The sequence below is a fragment of the Triticum aestivum genome, chromosome 2D (assembly GCF_018294505.1).
Source record: "Triticum aestivum cultivar Chinese Spring chromosome 2D, IWGSC CS RefSeq v2.1, whole genome shotgun sequence".
Lineage (NCBI taxonomy): Eukaryota > Viridiplantae > Streptophyta > Magnoliopsida > Poales > Poaceae > Triticum > Triticum aestivum.
Window position 1 is genome coordinate 453,794,122 of NC_057799.1, and position 6,000 is coordinate 453,800,121.

The following is a 6,000-nucleotide window of genomic DNA, read 5'->3' on the forward strand; positions in this document are numbered from 1 at the left end:
GGTAATGATAACCACCTCATTTTGTGCTTATCTTACTTATGTTTTTTGTACTAACCTTTGACTTTCAGTGCCCAACCCAAGCTCAGCAAGAGGGCCAAGACAAATAAGCCGGTCGAAGAGCTGGACTTAACTGAACCCAATGGCTCCGCCTCTGAGCCGCCATCTGCACCAGCTCCGGAAACCCCCGCCTCAACTGAAGAACAAACCATGGCGGGTTCTGACAACCCAGAGATTCCCAGCTCAGCTCAACCGGCCGATGACCCGGATGTGGTGATTACCCGGACTGAATATGTTGAGCCGGGAAGACCCACTGTGCTGGCCAGATGCTCTACCAAAGAAGAACTGCTGGAGCGCCGCAGGGCTAGACTGGAGATCACTGACTATGCTAACTTGAGCATTGGAGACATTGTTTCTGGTTACATTGGTCAAGTGCACAACAGCCGGGACCTAGAGATTGATATGGTGAAGCAGATACAGCAAAAATCTGAGGTACAACTCTCTTGCTTACTCCATAGTCATCCTTACCATGCTAGCCCCCAAGTCTATTACTTATGATAGAATATGTTGTAGACTTAATTTCCGGCTTACCTTCATGAACCGGCAAATATAAATAGAACCTTTCAGCATACATTAGCCCCCAAGTGCCAAGTGTCTTTGCTTGCAAAGTGCTTGGGACTTTAATGTTGCATAATAATCACTCACACTGTAACCCGGAATTCATATAGGCTGCCTGCAAGAAATTGGAATCTGAAATCTCTGAGCTGAAGAACCGCCTGAAGACTCAGGAAACTGAGACCCGGAAGGCCAATGCCAAATTTGAGTTCAGTGTTGCTGCCCAGGAAAAGCTGAAGAAGAAATTTGAAACAGAAAGAAAGACTTGGGCCGAGGAGAGAACGGCCTTGCTCAGCCGGGCCGAACAAGCAGAGGCTGCTCTGACTGAGAGAACCGCCGAACTCTCCGGCTTAAAACGGCATGTGTCACAGATGGTCTCCGCAATCTTCGGTGAGTCATTTTGCCAGCCTTTAACAAGTTTACATTTTTTATGTCTTATGAGTCCCACCATTGCCATTCAGCTCACCTGACTTTGTTAAACAGGTCCCAGAAGCTCCAACCTTAATCAGAATGTTTTGACCAAGCTGAAGGCCGTGTACACTTTGGTGGAGTAACTCTACACCGGGTCACAGCGTGCGTTAGCCGTCGTGGCTCTGTCCAACGAGGTTCCGACTCACCTGGCGGACGTACTCAGGCGGCTTGCCGTTCTTCCTCAGCGCTTCCAAGAGCTAAGACGGGCCTCTGCAAGAGCCGGAGCCATAGCTGCGCTGAGCCGGGCCAAAGCCTTTCTCCCGGAGCTAGACCCGGCCGACATCGCTCTTGGATACCCCAGCCTGAAAGAAGACGGCACCCCCTTTGACCAGAAAGATTTCGCTGCCTGTGTGAAGAGCGTGCGCCTGGTGGCCACCCTGATTGGGAATGACACCGACCTTACCAAGTATCAGCCGGGCTATGACGCGGAGAATCAGAGGATCCCCACTCCACGCTATGAAGCAATCAGCTTGATCCCTCCAACTCGTAAGCATACCTTCGCCCCAGAAGTTGACCCGGCCGGGTTAATTGATGACGAGGCTCAATTTGAAGCTTTGAGCGGCATTGACTGGAAATCATCAACCTTCCAGGTCATGGAATCAGCCGGAGGAGCGGAGAGGGATGAGCCGGAAGCTTCGACCCAACAAGCACCTTGATTTTTAGGCGGCTCATGGCTACACCTTAAAACAATGCCTCACCTTTTGGACTCGGGGAGTCTTGTAATAGAGTAGGACAAACACTTAATTTTGTCGTGCCATCGTGCACGTGTTGAATGCTTAACTCCATTTAAGCTTGCTTCTTCATATTCCTCCGGGTTATAATTGATCATTTATTTTCCTTAAGCTTGAAGAACTGTCTTTAATTGTTCTGCATAGAAAAATAAATCACAAGTCTCTAGGCGGCTTACCGCATGGAGAGTCACATATCTTACACTTAACCCGGAACATAACCAAGGTCATAAAGACCGGCTCCGGCTCTCAACCATATCTGGTGCTCCGGCTCTCAACCATATCTTCAGGATAACCACAATAGCCTACCTGCAAACTGTGCAAGTATATGTCAGGTTTATGTAACCCAAATAATGAGGTTGAGAACTCAACTCCGGTTCACCAGCATTGATAATGCTTTATTGTGTGCTAGTAACATTGTTAATCAAAGTTAAGCCGGCGGAGCAAAAACCGCCCTTGCACACTGTTGATATGACCAGAAGAACTTGTTGCAAATCAGAAGATCAAAACTTAGGGGCTTCCGGTTCGAATACGACCAGAGAACCATCCCAAAGGGGTTAAGCTAAGATTCGAATGCGATCATATAGCCCCCAGTGGCTTTGGCGTTGCCAATCAAGAGGGTACCGACAGCTATGTTCTCTTTGGTTCGAATACAACCCATGTTTGAACAGGAAGCCCCCAAATGACCTTGAGAGTTGTTTAACGACGCTGATTCGAATACGATCCACGTCGGTTCTCAAAGGGGGTTGAGCTGTGATTCAAATATGATCAAGAAAAACTCCCCAATGAGCTCGGCGATTTGCCAATCAAGTGGGTATCGACAGCTATGTTCTCTTGGTTCGAATACGACCAATGTTTGAACAGGAAGCCCCCAGGTGATTATATTGTTTACGGCTAGATTCGAATACGATCGTAAGCCGGATCCACCTCCAAGTGACCATGTGATGTTGTAATGGAAATAACACGTTTACCTTTGGAGGAGAAAAAGGACCGAGGTCCTGCTTTATTATTTATCATGGCTATAGAAATATGTACATTATGAGAGCCGGTGGCTCAAGTGTAATAAGGCCGAAGCTGAGCTATGTTCCACGGCCGACGGGTCTCTTCCTCCGACTTGCGTGAATCTTTGTGCTCCTGAACATCGATAAGGTAGTATGACCCGTTGTGCAAGTTCTTGCTGACCACAAAGGGCCCTTCCCAAGGCGGGGATAACTTGTGTGCATCTGTTTGATCCTAGATAAGCCGGAGCACCAGATCACCTTCCTGGAAGACCTGGGACTTAACCTGGCGGCTGTGATAACGGCGCAAGTCTTGTTGGTAAATCGCCGAGCGAGCTGCTGCCACGTCACGCTGTTCGTCCAACAAGTCAAGAGCATCTTGGCGCGCCCGCTCATTATCCGCCTCAACATAAGCCGCCACTCGAGGCGAGTCATGAAGGATGTCGCTAGGGAGGACTGCTTCCGCTCCATAAACCATGAAGAAAGGCGTGTAACCCGTAGATCTGTTAGGAGTAGTATTGATGCTCCATAACACGGAGGGTAACTCCTCCACCCAACAACCCGGCGTCCGTTGCAAAGGGACCAAAAGCCAGGGCTTGATGCCCTTCAAAATCTCCTGATTAGCTCGCTCAGCTTGACCATTGGATTGAGGGTCAGCCACTGATGAAACATCAAGTCGAATATGCTCTCGTTGACAAAACTCCTCCATGGCGCCCTTAGACAGATTGGTACCATTGTTAGTTATAATGCTGTGTGGAAAACCGAAGCGAAATATCACCCTTTTCATGAACTGAACCGCTGTGGCCGCGTCACACTTGCTAACTGGCTCTGCCTCAACCCACTTTGTGAACTTGTCAACTGCCACCAAGAGGTGGGTCTTCTTATCCTTGGACCTTTTAAAAGGCCCAATCATATCAAGCCCCCAGACCGCAAATGGCCAAGTAATTGGAATCATCCTCAGCTCCTGAGCCGGCACATGAGCCCGTCGCGAGAACCTCTGACAACCGTCACATTTACTGACCAAGTCATCCGCATCAGCATGAGCCGTCAGCCAATAAAAACCATGACGAAAAGCCTTGGCCACAAGGGATTTTGAGCCGGCATGATGACCACAATCCCCCTCGTGAATCTCATGTAAAATTTCTTGACCTTCCTCAGGGGAAACACAATGCTGGAAAATTCCAGTGACGCTGCGACGATGCAGCTCACCAATGATGACTATCATTGACTTAGACCGCCGGGTTATCTGTCTGGCCAAAGTTTCATCCTCAGGCAATTCTCCCCGGGTCATGTAAGCCAAGTATTGGACTGTCCAGTCTGGGGTAATGTGGAGAGCCGCCACCAACTGCGCCTCTGGGTCAGGAACAGCCAAGTCTTCCTCTGTAGGCAACTTAACAGAAGGGTTATGCAAGATGTCCAAGAAAGTATTAGGCGGCACCGGCTTTCGCTGAGAGCCCAGCCGGCTTAATGCATCAGCCGCCTCGTTCTTCCTGCGATCGATGTGCTCTACTTGGTAACCCTGAAAGTGTCCAGCAATGGCATCAACTTCACGGCGATAAGCCGCCATGAGAGGGTCCTTGGAATCCCACTTGCCCGACACCTGTTGAGCCACTAAATCTGAGTCGCCAAAGCACCTTACCCGGCTCAAGCTCATCTCCTTAGCCATCCGAAGACCATGGAGCAAGGACTCATACTCAGCCGCGTTGTTAGTACAGGGAAACATCAACCGTAGCACATAACGAAACTTGTCACCTCTAGGGGAAGTTAATACAACTCCAGCCCCCGAGCCCTCCAATTGCCTAGACCCGTCGAAGTGAATAGTCCAATATGTATTATCCGGCTTCTCTTCAGGCACCTGCAGCTCTGTCCAACCGTTGATGAAATCCACCAATGCTGGAGATTTGACAGCAGTACGTGGCACGTATTTCAGACCATAAGGCCCAAGCTCTATAGCCCACTTAGCCACTCTTCCTGTAGCTTCTCTGTTCTGGATGATATCCCCAAGGGGAGCATAACTAACCACAGTGATGGGGTGACCCTGGAAATAATGCTTAAGCTTCCGGCTTGCCATGAACACACCATAAACAAGCTTCTGCCAATGTGGATACCGCTGCTTGGACTCAATGAGCACTTCACTGACGTAGTAAACCGGCCGCTGAACCGGATAATCCTTACCCTCTTCCTTGCGCTCCACCACCACAGCCACACTGACGGCTCGTGTGTTAGCAGCTACATACAGTAATAAGGGCTCCTTGTCAACCAAAGCAGCAAGAACTGGGGGCTCAGCCAGCTGTCTCTTCAAATCCTCAAAAGCAGCATTAGCAGCATCATTCCAGACAAACTCATCTGTTTTCTTCAGCAACTGGTACAGTGGCATGGACTTTTCACCCAAACGGCTTATAAACCGGCTCAAAGCAGCGATGCGGCCTGCCAGACGCTGGACGTCGTTGATGCACGCCGGCTTAGCCAGAGAGGTGATTGCCTTGATCTTTTCCGGGTTAGCTTCAATGCCTCTGTTAGAAACCAGGAAACCCAAGAGCTTGCCTGCGGGAACACCAAAAACACACTTGGCCGGGTTAAGCATCATCTTGTAAACCCGGAGATTATCAAAGGTTTCTCTAAGATCATCTACCAGGGTCTCCTTCTCCCTGGACTTAACCACGATATCATCCACATAGGCATGAACATTGCGCCCAATCTGGTTATGAAGATAATTCTGCACACAACGCTGATAAGTCGCCTGTGCACTCTTGAGTCCAAAAGGCATAGACACATAACAGAAGGCTCCAAAGGGAGTGATGAACGCCGTCTTCTCCTGGTCCTTAACTGCCATTTTAATCTGATGGTATCCAGAATAAGCATCCAAAAAACTTAAGCGCTCACAACCCGCCGTAGCATCAATGATTTGATCAATACGGGGGAGAGCAAAAGGATCAGCCGGACAAGCCTTGTTTAAGTCCGTGTAGTCCACACACATCCGCCAGGTGCCATTCTTCTTGAGCACGAGTACCGGGTTAGCTAACCATTCTGGATGAAAGGCTTCAACAATAAACCCGGCCGCCAAGAGCCGGTCCACCTCCTCACCAATGGCTTTCTGCCTCTCCTCATTAAACCGCCGAAGGAATTGCCTGACCGGCTTAAATTTCGGATCAATATTGAGAGTGTGCTCAGCGAGTTCCCTAGGTACACCT